We start from the raw sequence: 14,256 nt of genomic DNA on the forward strand, positions 1-14,256 counted from the left end.
ACTGTTCATACTCTTGAACAAGAACAATTCTTCTATTCATCTTTATTGCCATTGTACCTTGGTATTGTGTCTTCAAGGCATCCGATATCTCTTTTGCAGCCTTACAAGCAATTACCATATTGGACATTACATTATCCAAACTGTTGTGGAGTATATTCTTGATCTTTGCATCCTTGAGCATTGATACTTTCTCATTATATGACCATTCGGATTTTTCTTTCTAGATATAGTGTTCGAGAACAGTTGATATCGTGGACACAACCTTCTCAGGAAAAGGAGGTCCTTTATTGATAATGTCAACATATGCAACAATAATAGCTTCAAGGAACATCAATGTCTTTACTCTCCAAGTAGGATAATCATCTTTCTTCAGGGTATGAATTTTCATACTTTCATACTTGCTTCCGGATATCTTTGATCTTTTCAAATTTATAGTTAATTTGACTGATTTGATACCACTTGTTGCCCAATAAGGTTCATTGTTTAAGGGGTTGGGTACAATTAACTAACAAATTGATTTATCATAGAAGTAAAGTAATAATAATAATGAACAGATGAATCAAATACCAGTTTATATTGATCTTTAATAAACTGTTACAAAATTCTCTCAAGAACAATATTCTTAAGAGCTGTTAGGTTATGAATAATACTCGAGTTAAGCACACCACAAAGTGATAACCTATTTTGTGTTTATATATCACACAGCTACACAGTCAATCTCTATCAATTACAAGATATGTTACAGTATAAATTATCTAGTTTTTATACATATCTAAATCAACAATTATGATCCTATAAATCGGCAGATTCTGATTTATCTTGTAGCCGTGACCTATCCACTCATATCCTGACAGTCCTTATATCCTGATGCATATCCTGACTACATCAGATCCTGATGCTTGACAATTCCTGACTGTTAGACAGATCCTGACTGGCTTCACAACCTGACGACTCTGTCAGATCCTGACTCCATAGAAGATCTTGATTTCTGACATAGATGATTTCTAACAATTCTATAACAAGTCGTGCTTATAGAGTTCATCATCTATCTTAAGATGTTATTTAAGAATCTATTAATATTTCATTTCAAGAAACTAATGTCAAGGGAAGAGGAAGAAGTTGCAGGTACGGGTACTGACAACGAGCTGGCAGTGAAGAATTCTGACTCACAAAAGCTAACAAGTCTAAAAATGCAACTCCATATGCTGATAAAGACGCTGGAACTTCTTCACCTATTGATGAAACTTTGGAAAAGTTATCTATAATTACTTTGGAAGGCCCAAGAGGAAATAGGGCTAGTGGAAAGCTTCAAATATGTTGGATGGTGAATATCTTTCACCACTTTCAAAGAGAACTCGAACAAATGAGGAAGTCATAGCTCAATATTCTCTACCAAAGTCATCTAAGACATTGAAGAATCATCCTCCTGAATTGATTATTGGTGATATAAGAAGGAATCAAGACAAGAAAAGGAGAAGCAAACATTTGTGCTTTTTCAGCTTTTCTAGCTAAGGAGGAACCAAAGAATATCAATGAAGCTCTTAAAGATGGAAATTGGATCATGGAAATGCAAGAAGAACTCAATCAATTTGAAAGATGTGATGTTTAGGAACTTGTAGAGCCACCTTAAGATGCTTCTATCATTGGTACTCAATGAGTATTCAAGAACAAAGATGATGAATTTGGCAATGTTACTAGAAACAAGGCAAGACTTATGACACAAGGATACAATCAACAAGAAGGAGTTGATTTTGATCAAACCTATACTCCTGTTGCATGACTAGAATCTATCAGAATGTTACTTTTATTTGCATGCTACAATAAAATCAAGCTACACCAAATGGATATAAAGAGTGCTTTCTTAAATGGATTTCTTAATGAAGAAGTTTATGTCAAGCAACCTCCTGGATTTGAAAATGAGAAATATCCAAATTATGTGTACAAATTGAAGAAAGCTTTATATGGATTAAAGCAAGCACCTCGATCTTGGTATAAAAGATTAAGTGAATTCTTGATCAAGAATGGTTTCATTCGAGGTACTATTGATCCAACTTTATTTACTATGTTTAAAGGTAAAGATATCTTAGTTATGCAAATATATGTTGACGATATTATATTTAGTGCTACTAATGATTCTTTATGTGAGTGGTTTTCTAAGTGTATGCATAATGAATTTTACATGAGCATGATGTGAGAGCTCAATTATTTCTTGGACTTACAAATCAAGAAAACTCCTAAAGGAATTTATATACATTAGTTAAAGTACATAAGGAACTTACTCAAAATATTTGGTTATGATAATAGCAAATCGAAATCAACATCGATGAGTATTGTCGGCAAGCTGACAACCGATGAACAAGGTAAAGATGTTGATATTCGGACTTATAGAGGTATGATTGGAAGTTTATTATATTTTACAGCCTCTAGACATGATATTATGTATAGTATTTTTATTTGTGCAAGATTTCAAGCTAAACCTAAAGAGTCTCATTTGAATGCTATTAAGAGAATTTTCAAATATTTAAGTGGAACTATTACCTTTGGTTTATTCTATCCTGTCACAAATGCATTTGATCTTGTTGGGTATAGTGATGCATAATATGCAGGTTTTCAAACTGATAGAAAAAGTACAAGTGGTGTTTGTGCTTAGTTAGGACAAAGTTTGGTTTCTTGGCTAAGCAAAAAGCAGACATCCGTTGCATTATCTACAGCTGAAGGAGAATACTTAGCAGCTGGTAGTTGTTTCTCATAAATGCTTTGGATGAGACAACAACTCAAAGATTTTGGAATTTCTTGTGGTCAAACTCATATTTATTATAACAACACAAGTACTATCAATATTTTTGAGAATCCAGTGAATCCTTCAAAAACCAAGCATATTGATGTGAGGTATCATTTCTTGAGAGGCAATGTTGCAAAGGGAAATTCAAGATAATTTTTGTTGCTATTGATGCTCAAATTGCTGATATTTTCACAAAACCTCTAGCTGGAGAATGTTTTAGCATGTTAAGAAGAGAATTGGGAATGTGCCATGTTCAGTGAGTGTTAGGGCTAAACACGCGCTAATATTCACGCAAGTATACGCGATCGCAAGTAATATAAAATTGTTTCTAGTTCATTCCCACAGAGACTGATTTGGTTAACTATGTGATTTATGCACTTATACACCGATGATATGGTTATTATCCAATGCTAAGACGATAACAAATTGAGGTTGATTATAACTACGAATTAAACTAACAGTTATAACTAAGAGAATAAAAGAGAGTTGAATATTATATGAGACAAATATGGGATTCTAACTTCATTAAATACTTCATTCAATAGCCTTATTGCTCTTAACCTGAGTATGCAATGGTGATGACACTAATCAGATAACACGAAACTGCAAAATGCCAACTTTCGTTGCATGAATAACATACTACCAGACATCCACGAAAGAGATAAAAGCTGAATAGACACCAATTATATTGAGACCCTATATATCTATAGAATTTGACAACATAATGGCTTAAAGCACAAGTTATCTATCATGATTACACAGGGCAAGTAAGATGGTTAAAATTACCTACGAATCATGCGTAATAATAACACATGAACCTATGCTAGTATGGCAAGTTCTAAATCCTTAACTTCACTGTCGCTTCATTAAAGATTAACACGTTATCTTATAAGTTCGCGACGCTCATAAGACGAATAAGCATAACCAATACTAGGTTATCATACATTCACCACACACTAAGGTATCGAAACAAATTAACTAAAGAAATCCATAAGTAAATCCGCTAAAACCCACGATAACGATTAGCCCATAATCAGATTTATCATTAACGTGGGTTCCGATGAAAGCATGGTATAATAAACGTAGTCTTTATACAGATTAAATAATAAAACCAAGAACGAAACAGGAGTAAGTTTCACGAATAAGAAAACTAGCATCCAAGTTACAACTTAAAACAAACATTCATAAGAAAAAACAAGATCTTCTTCATCTTCGTTGAATCGTGTTAAAACGGTCTTCTTACGCCTCTCCTTGTGCTCTGGAACGTCCCTCTTCTTGAAAAACGTCCTTTATTTAAGTATATATAGCAGCCCATGCAAGTAGAAGTCCTCCAATTAGAATTTGAGTAGAATCAGGATTTCTGCATCCCGACCCGGCGCGGCCGCGCGCTTCATCGGCGCGGGCGCGCTGGCTTTCTGTTGTTTGGGCGTGGCCGTGCGCTAGACCAGCGCGGGCGCGCCGTGCTTCTGGAAAAACTTCTTCTTTTCTTTAATTCTTGCTGCAATTGAGTTGGCTTCCCGAGCTTTATTCCTTGGACATCATCCTAACACCATATTAGCACCAAAAAAATGATAATTCACCTGATTCCTGGATTAATGCCTGAAATGCAAAAACACTAGAAAATACATTAAAACACCAATAACTTGAGTACAAATGCATCAATTCAAAGTTTACTAGAGCAGTATAAAGTGTCATAAATGCCACTCAACATACCCCAAACTTGAATCGATGCTTGTCCTCAAGTATAAATAGACTCAAATAACAAGAAACAAAAATGCATGAATGCAACTGAATGAATGCAACAATCCCTTTTGCACTTCTTCTTCTTCAGCCTCAATTTCAGAATCTAGAGCCTTAACTTTTTCAGGATTCGCAACTTTACCAGACCTCAATGTGATTGCTTTAACATGCTCCTTAGCTTCCTTCTTGCCTGGCACTTGAGTATCGCTCGGAAGCGTTCCAGGTTGATGATTCGGTAATGTATTAGCAATTTACCCAATCTGATTCTCCAAGGTCTTGATAGAAACAGCTTGGCTCTTGCACATGAGCCTCAACTCCTCCAATTCAGATTTTTCATTTGCTTGAGGTAACTGCTTATGTTGAAGTTGTTTTCTTGGTGCATATTGTTGTTGTTGAAAATCAGGAGGGTTATACTGCCTTGCTGTGTATGGTTGATAAGGCTGTTGTACCGCATTCTGATTGTTGCTCCAGCTGAAGTTAGGATGATTGCGGTTATTTGGATGATAAGTGGCTGGAGCTTGTTGCTGTGATCTCTGAAAGTTGCTCACAAATTGAACCGATTCTCTAGAAATAGCACACTGCTTAGTTTCATGTGCTTTCGCACAAAGCTCACAAACACTAGTGATTTGATTAACTCCATAATTAGCCAAAGAATCCACTTTCATCGTCAAAGCCTTAAATTGAGCAACTATAGCAGTAGTTGTATCGACCTCCAAAATTCCTGCAACCTTGCCTTACAACATTCTTTGTGTAGAATTCTGGTATTCATTAGCTGCCATTAGCTCAATCAACTCATAAGCTTCATCGTAGCTTTTAGCCCATAGGGGTCCACCAGATGCTGCACCGAGCATAGGTCTAGATTGTGCGCCTAAACCATTGTAGAAACAGTTGATAATCATCCAATCAGGCATGCCATGGTGTGGGCACTTTCTTAGCATTTCCTTATATCGATCCCAAGCCTCACACCGAGTTTCACCAGTTTGCTGAGCAAACTGAGTAAGAGCATTCCTGATTGCAGCAGTCTTCGCCATATGAAAGAATTTAGTGAGAAACTTTTGAGCAAGATCCTCCCATCTGGTGATAGACCCTGGTGGTAGAGAATGTAACAAGCACTTCGCTTTATCCCTCAAAGAGAATGGGAATAGTCCCAGCTTGATAGCATCTTCAGACAAATCGTTGAACTTGAACGTTTCGCAGATTTCGATGAAATCCCTGATTTGCATGTTGGGGTCTTCGGTAGGAGAACCCCCAATCTAAACTGAGTTATGTATCATCTGAATCGTGCTTGACTTTATCTCAAAAGTGTTAGCCGTGATGGCTTGCCTGATGATGCTAGACTGAATATCATTGATCTCAGGCTTAGAATAGTCCATCAAAGCCTTAGTATTATCTGCTTGATCTCCCATCTCTAACAAAGATGGTTCTTCGATCTTCTCTTCTTCTACTACTTTCTCTTCATCCTCAAAATCTTCCCTTCGCTCCTCTACAACTTCTTCCTCGTCTATATCCAGAATTCTCCTACGAGCTCGCGAACGCGTATGCATACATGATCGCTAGAGTACTTGAAACACGATAAGCAAAAGAGTAGGTAAGTAACAATGTCCGAGTCAATGAACTTTAACGATCACTGATGACAAACACATAAACTAAAAGTTAACACTGTAGTCCCCGGAAACGGCGCCAAAAACTTGTTAGGTCTAAACATGCGCTAATATTCATGCAAGTATACGCGATTGCAAGTAATATAGAATTATTTCTAGTTTGTTCCCATAGAGACTAATTTGGTTAACAATGTGATTTATGCATTTACGCACCGATATGTTTATTATCCAATGCTAAGATGATAACAAATTGAGGTTGATTATAACTACGAATTAAACTAACAATTATAACTAAGAGAGTAAAAGAGACACTAATCAGATAACATGAAACTGCTAAACGCCAACTTTAGTTGCACGAATAACATACTACCAGACATCCACAAAAGAGATAGAAGCTGAATAGACACCAATTATATTGAGACCCTATATATGTCTATAGAATTTGATAACAAAATGGCTTAAAGCACAAGTTATCTATAATTATTACATAGGGCAAATAAGATGGTTAAAATTACCTACAAATCATGCGAAATGATAACACATTGAAAGTGTTTGTCCTAAACCCAAATGTATGATGAGTTAGGAAGAACTTTCTTGTATTCTTATTTGATTCCATTAATATTAATAAAAGACTTATTTTGGTTTTATTATGGACTTTATCTTAAGTGTTTTGAATAAGATGTTCCATAGTTTAAAGTAAAGCTTCTAGAATTATTATGAGATTGTAATAGTGAGATCTAGAATCTGTTCTCATAGGCATTTGTGTGGTGACACTATAGCCAGTATGTAGGTGCTTATTAGGGAATAAGTTCACTGAACATGACTTGATAAGTTGGACAACTAATGGAGATTACTCACTTGTCAATAGTTATTCACTGAATGATAGTTGTACAAGTGTCCTTAGACTTGAGATCGTTAAAGTTATCTTGTATACAATGAACTGTGCTTTGGTTTAGTCCTTAGTCTCAAGGACATCCATTAGGTCTATTTTGGGCATAGGGATTTGTGTATGGAGATAGTTAACGTCAATAGAGGATCTACCCCTTCCAGTATAGGAAGAGAATATCATATGTTATTCTTAGTATGCGAGTTCTGGAATCTCTGGCCAGAGTGTATGAAATTAAAAAGGAGTTTCTAATTTGCATTAATATGAACTTTGCATTATGAATAAGATATCATATGATTAAATTTGATAGGCCTGATACGAGATCCATGCCTTGTATTTAATCAGGATATTGTAAGGGTAGAAGGAATTGATTGTACGGTAACTAGTCATTGACAGGTTCTTGGTATTCTAAGCAGTGAATTCATATTATCTGAATAGTCACGATATGTTGAGAAGCATCACTCACGATGTAGAATAAATATAATTAATCAGTTAATTATATTTAATGAATTTTAGAATTCATATAAATAATAAATAGAAGGTTTATTATTATTTATTTCTACTACCGGCTTAATATTGAACCTACAGGGTCACACCATAAAAAGATTAATTTATTGATGAAGGTATTTTGAGAGAGCAAGTTGTTTTCTAAAGAGTTTAGAAAAAATAATAATGATTAAAATAGTTTTAAATCTTATTTAAACATTTTATAAGATAAAGTGTGGGATTTATATAATAATATATATTGATATATAAATTATATGAAAACCTAATGAGCCCTATATAAAGAATGAGATGAGAAGAGTTTTGGTATGCACTTGTGTTTTTGTGAAAACTTAGTTGCCACCCTCTCCTTCTTCTTCATCTCTCTTTCTCTCTCAAAAGAAAAGGGCACCACTTTATAAAGCTTCATCTTTATAAAAGCTTCATCGAAGGATTATTCTTGGTGGATACCAGTAGAGTGCTTCACACTTTGAGGAAACTGCTAGCATACATTGTTATAAAGCTTCGATTTTCAAGGTATGATTATGATTCCTCCGCTCCCTTGATTTTATATGTTTTTCTATATATGTGATACATGGTTTTACGGAATAATTGTTATATCATGCTTCCGCTCGTTCGTAAATTCCTTCATGGCATCAAAGCCAGATTCTACATATAGAGATTCACAAAAAAAATTCAGATTTTTTTATGCATGTATGGATTTATTATGATTTTTGCAAGTTTATTTAGATTTAATTTTGAATTAATTCGAAATATTTTTGCATTGGATTTTGGCCACTGATCTAGGTTCTACAAGTGTTGTAGATTATCTAGGTATTGTTATTCATAATTTTGTGATATGTAGATTATTTGTTATGAATTTTTTTTTAAAATTATTTTAATTAAAATTCATAAGATAATTATGCATGTGAATAAATATGAATTTAATATTTGCTTCCATCCATTGGCTGACCTTGTAATTGTAATGCTGATAATAATAGTTATTATTAATACTACAATAAATTAATTCGTCAGTTTTTGTTTTGGGACATAAATGCAATAACAGTTACAAAAGGGGGCCAATAATAATTATAATAATAGTTATTATTAATACTATAATAAATGAATTCGGCAGTTTTTTATTTTGGGTAATAAAGGCAACAACAGTTTCAAATATTTTTAAATAATAGTTTTGAACTGTTTATACTCCTGGAAGTGTTTTAAAGCTTGTTTAAATTGTTTTAATTGCTTTTAAATACTATGATAAATCCATACAACAATATATATCAATGTGTGACATGATATTACTTGCATGCTTACTTGTGTATTTATTTATTTTTATATATGAGATATGTGCCTATATTTACCATGCGATGATAGATTTAGGTGAACTTAAATCAAAATAAGGTGTACTCTAGAAAATCTAGAATAGGAATCGTTTCTTGCCTTAACAATAATATTATGAATACAATCATGAGATTCTTGTGTTTGTGAAACACGTAATTAAATATGAATTTTTAATATTGATAGAAAGGATGATTCTGTCAAAAGCGAATTTCGATCTGTAAGAAAGGGGTATTAAGTGACGCCTCTTGACAATGCTCCCCCCGATCTGGGAATCATCCAATTAGCGATTATTGATTTGAAATATTTAATTTAAAAGGAACAATCTCTTTATAATATGATTATGATTGTAACATAATGTAATAACCCCAATTTTTGGGAAATTTTTTTTTTGAAACCCTTATGAATAGTGTTTTTGCTGATTGAGAAAATTTTTCATGCCACACTATGTAGGGGTTCTGATATGGATATTCTGAGGTTTTATTAGTACTCTATATGGTATATAAGTGTATGCAAAGATCGTCAGAATCCAATTCCGAACACTTTGATTTTTCCCGGAAATACACTAGATACGGAGAAAATTGAGTATAAGGTAACAGGATAAAAAGGATTTAAATTAAAGGATTATAATAGAGGATCATAAAAAGGAATATAATGGATTGAGAAAGGTTAAGGGGACCTAAGTAATAAGATCCCGGGTATGATCCCTCAAACGATAAACGAAAACGAAAGTTATGCGAACCGTATAACAGATCAGCGGTCATTAGGCAAACAATTAGAAGCTAATCAAAGAGATTAGAAGGGATGATGACATAGCAATGTGACATAAGCATGACATAAGGGGAAGGAGATGTGGTTGATTTAAAACCACACAAAGTCAAGGCTAGAAAAGTAATTAACCAAAAACAAGACAAAAAGCAACCAACCAAGCCAAAACATTTCATTTTCATCAAAAAACACAAAACCCCCATTTTCTTCTTCAAGCTCTCGGCCTCTTTTCTTAAAAAATGAAAGTCCAAGCTCCTCCACTTACTATTTAGCAAGGTAATTATCCTAGCTTCTCCTAGTTAAGTTACATACTTCCTATAAGTTTAAGCTTCTAATTCCAAGCCAATCTTTTTCTATAAATCAAGAAAGAAGATGGTGAATAGTACTTTCTTGAAATTAATTTTTGTGTTCTTGATTTCTTTGAAAGAACAAGCTTGTAGGAGGTTAGATTAAGGCTTCCATGGGCATTCCAAGGATCTTTCATGGATTAAAAGCTTCAAGGAAGGTATAACTCTTCATGATCTTAGGTTTAAGTTTTGTTGTTTAGATTTCCTAATGTTTAGATGAAGGGTTAGGGTAATGGGTGTGTAATCATGTTAAAGCTTGTTATGAGTATTTTAGTTGGTGAGAGGCATGATTATTGTGTGTTTAGAGATTGGTTGATTTTGTGATATTTTTGGAGTTGGAAATCTTGGTTAATTAGTCAATGAACTTAAGTAAAACTCTTAGTTCATAATTGAGAAATAAGTATGAATTGGTAACATTGATTTGATGGGGCTGTTGGAGTGTGTTTTGGATGGATGTTGGTTGTATGATTGATTTGGGGTTGAATTGTGGTTGGTTTTGAATGGTTTAAATTTGGGAAATCACGTAAACATAGCCGTCGTAACGTCCGATTTTCTTTAGACTGTTTTTGTGCATAACATTAGGACCGAGAACCCCCTGCTAGATTATGACCATTGCCATGTCTAGATAGCTCGTGTTACAAGCTTCGTTTTGATATATGGTTCGTTCGATTCCGATGCACGGTTTAGGAGAAACGACCGTTTTAAGTAACGGCGTTTCGCGAACGAAACATTTCCCCTCGCCTTACTTTGAAACATAGGTTAAAGGCCAAAAAGGGTTAATTAATGTATGAAACATTTATGGTAAGTGTGTTAGGCAGTTGGTAAGACACTCGCGAAGGAATCGCCTTAAAACTCGTAAAGGTTAAATTATTAAAAAATGGTGGAGCCGAGGGTACTCGAGTGACTTAAGAGAATCAGTAAGCACAAAACGAGCGTTAGAGTCTGAGTTAGTTAAAGTATAGATTTACAAGTGACTTTGGTTTAATTCCAACTTACTTGTTGTTTATAGGTTACCAAACTCGTCCCGAGCCTTTTATCACCCCAAGTCGCTCAGGCAAGTTTTCTACCCGTTATACTGTTGTTGTGATGTATATATGTATTTGCATTATCTTGCGATAGATGCATATTGGTTAATTAGCAAATGTTGCAATATATTAAAGCATGCTGCTATGATATATATATATATATATATGCATGCCTATTTCGTATTCTTGCTATATATATCTGTTGATTCAGTTGATAATACCTATGCTAGAGGATAGCGGTAACTTGCATATACCCTTAGTATAGGGACCCAAAAGGTGGAAATATTTTCTAAACCGGGAGTCGAGGATCCCGAGTAGATTTTGTATATATGTATATATATACATATATATTTATATATATATATGGTTATAGTTTTCAAAACTATTAATCGAATAAGGTTTATTCGATAACTTTATTTTATTTAATGAATATTATTTATAATATTCATTCGAGGTATTATGACTCCGCTTACTAACTGAAATATATTCTTTATTTTATTAAAGAATAAGGTGTCGATAATCAAACTTATTTTTGATTATTCAAATAAAGATATTACTTTCGTATAAGTATATCTTTGATTATTTGCTATTCATTTCGAGTATAAGTTTTCCAACTTCTACCTCCATTATTCTTTATGGGAATATTATTTAAATAATAATATTCAGATATTTCTTTCATATCGGGACTGATTTATTTTAATAAATCAGTATTACTCCAAACACTCTTCAAAGTGTTTTCGAGTCTTCAAAATGATTTTTAAAAGTTAGAGCGGATCCCAAAACTCATTTTTTTATATTCAAGATCTTCCATTTTAAGGGGACTTGAATACTCGCTCAAAAATCTAAGGGATCCGGCTCTGTGGTGTATTTTATATTCGCAACAAGGTTGCAGTTTTGGTAAATGAATTGATTACTTACCCAACGTTCGGGAAGTAAGTCCATCTATCGAGTCGGCATAAGCAACATGGGCTCAGTGGGCGTCCATGATAGTGTAAGTGGCTCAGTGGGAGTCCATCAAATGCATAAGTGGCTGAGTGGCAGTCCAGCATAAGGTCCTATTGAGACCAGGGTGATGACCAGTGGGGAATTCGTCCATCTACTAGTAGAAAAGGTTACTTATTGGTATCTTTGCCTGATCAGCAAGATATCAGGTTTATGCCAAAATTCTTTCCTTTCCAAATTTATTGGATATTGCAATTCTGTTCATACTTTACATGACAAAGGTTTTCAGGAAATGTATATATATATATATAGGTGTATATATATGTCGGGACTTAATGAAGTATCTCGTAACTTCATTATTTATAATGATATTCAAAGATTGAATCTATTCAAATCTTGTCTTGTAGTCTCATCTATGTGATGAACTTTTGAAACTAATTATAACTTGAACGGTGGTAGTTCAAGTAGTATTTGGGAAAGATATAAGTATATTGGGGTATCTTGTAACTTCATCTTTTAAACTTATATCTAATTAATAATTGTCATATGAATGACAAAGATTTTCAGAAAAACGTTGAGACAAGGTTAGATATATGAGATCACCTTGCAACGATATTTTTTTATACAGTTATACACTGGGACTTTGTGTATATTATGCATGGAAGAGGACTTCCAATATTTTGAAAAGTATATATGTATATATATATACTGAATATTTTGCGACTTCATCGCATTAAGATATCAACTTGGTTCATTTCTTTTGACCTAGACTTTCATGAGTATTATGAGTAGGCTCATATATTGTTAATCATTATACATATTATTTTGGTGGGCTTGCTGCTCACCCTTGCTTTCTTCTTTCATCACACAATATCAGATAGATAAGATGAACAGGACCAAGCTCCCAATTCGCAAGCGGATAGGAAATGTTCCGCAGCTTTCTGGAAGCGTTGAGGCCGCTGTAGCTGAGGTAGAAATTACCAATAGGCTAAGTTTTCAACTAATAATGTACCAGACTTATGTATCTTTATCAATTGTAATAATGGCAAAGAAATGTAAATCTATTCAGAAACCTTTTTAAGGTGTATTGACATATAATTGTGGAATAAAACGACTTGTGATTATTTTTGGATATTCATCTCTGAGACTATAACTTGTGGTGTGTGTGTTTATTGTGGGGTCACGGTACAGAGTAGTTGATTGTGTATTAAGATTGGGTGTTATTAAGGGAAATGGAACTCGTGACAACCTGGATCCCCTACCCTGGATCTGGGGGTGTTACAGAAGTGGTATCAGAGCTAAGCGTTATAAACCTCAGAGATGATGTGACGTTAAGATAATAAGTTCACTAAGATGATAAGAACTCTTGCCAAGTTCATAGTCGGGCTACCTAACGTAGTACTGATAGTTAAAACCCTTATGGGAACCCTTATAAATATTGTGATAGAAGCGTAGTTCGTTATCGTATATGGTAGCGGGAATCCGAACCCTGAGGTTGAGGAGCAACAGCGCGATGATGTTTTATTACTAATTGGAGATCGGATTGTGGATCCGATAGAGCGTCCTAACGCATGACCGGATGATGTTGATATTGAGGATGTTGTCCTAAAAGGGATAGTTGCTGAGGAGGATCCCATGGAGGATCCTGACAAGAATGAATAAAGGACCACTGATGAATTGATGACAATGGTTAGGTCGACTACCAGAGGTAGGATTGGTCGATCACTACCGGAGGTTCGTTCAAGTTTGTAAAGATAGTAGCCCCCTTTAACGCGGCTTACTCGTAAGACTGAGAAGTTTGAATGGACAGAGAAATGCGAGAACAGCTTTCAAAAACTGAAGCAAAGGTTGGTGACGGCCCCTATGCTGGCGTTGCCGGATGGAAAAGGAGATTTTGTGAAGTATAGTGACGCTTCGCACAAGGGCTTAGGGTGCGTGCTTATGCAGCACGGTAAGGTAATCGCGTACACGTCAAGACAATTAAGGGAATATAAAATTCGATATCCCTGCCCATGAGCTTAGGCTCGTGGTAATAGTTTTACCCTAAAGATTGGAGGCACTACTTGTATGGAGAGAAGTGCGAGAATTACCTAAGCCATAAGTGCTCTAGTACATTTTCACGTAGAAAGAGCTCAACATATGCCAGAGGAGGCAGTTAGAGCTAATCAAGAATAATGATTGGGAGATTCTTTATCATTCGGGGAAAGCCAATGTGGTGGCTGATGCCCTTAGTAAAAAGGAGAGACTCAAGATGATAATGTCTTTGGGAGAGTTTATAAGAGATTTTGGAAATAGTAGTGAAGGTAACCGGAGCCGGTACCGAAAAGCTGTTTGAGAT

At 34.7% G+C, this 14,256-nt stretch overlaps 1 non-coding gene across 1 annotated transcript; it reads left to right on the plus strand.

Moving 5' to 3' along the window:
• The first annotated feature begins 5,431 nt into the window (after positions 1-5,431).
• LOC141680767 (small nucleolar RNA R71) lies at positions 5,432-5,538 on the plus strand. Its single transcript, XR_012558412.1, has one exon. It is a non-coding gene; the product is annotated as a small nucleolar RNA R71 (small nucleolar RNA).
• Positions 5,539-14,256: the final 8,718 nt, after the last annotated feature.

Source organism: Apium graveolens, chromosome 1 (assembly GCF_009905375.1).
Source record: "Apium graveolens cultivar Ventura chromosome 1, ASM990537v1, whole genome shotgun sequence".
NCBI lineage: Eukaryota > Viridiplantae > Streptophyta > Magnoliopsida > Apiales > Apiaceae > Apium > Apium graveolens.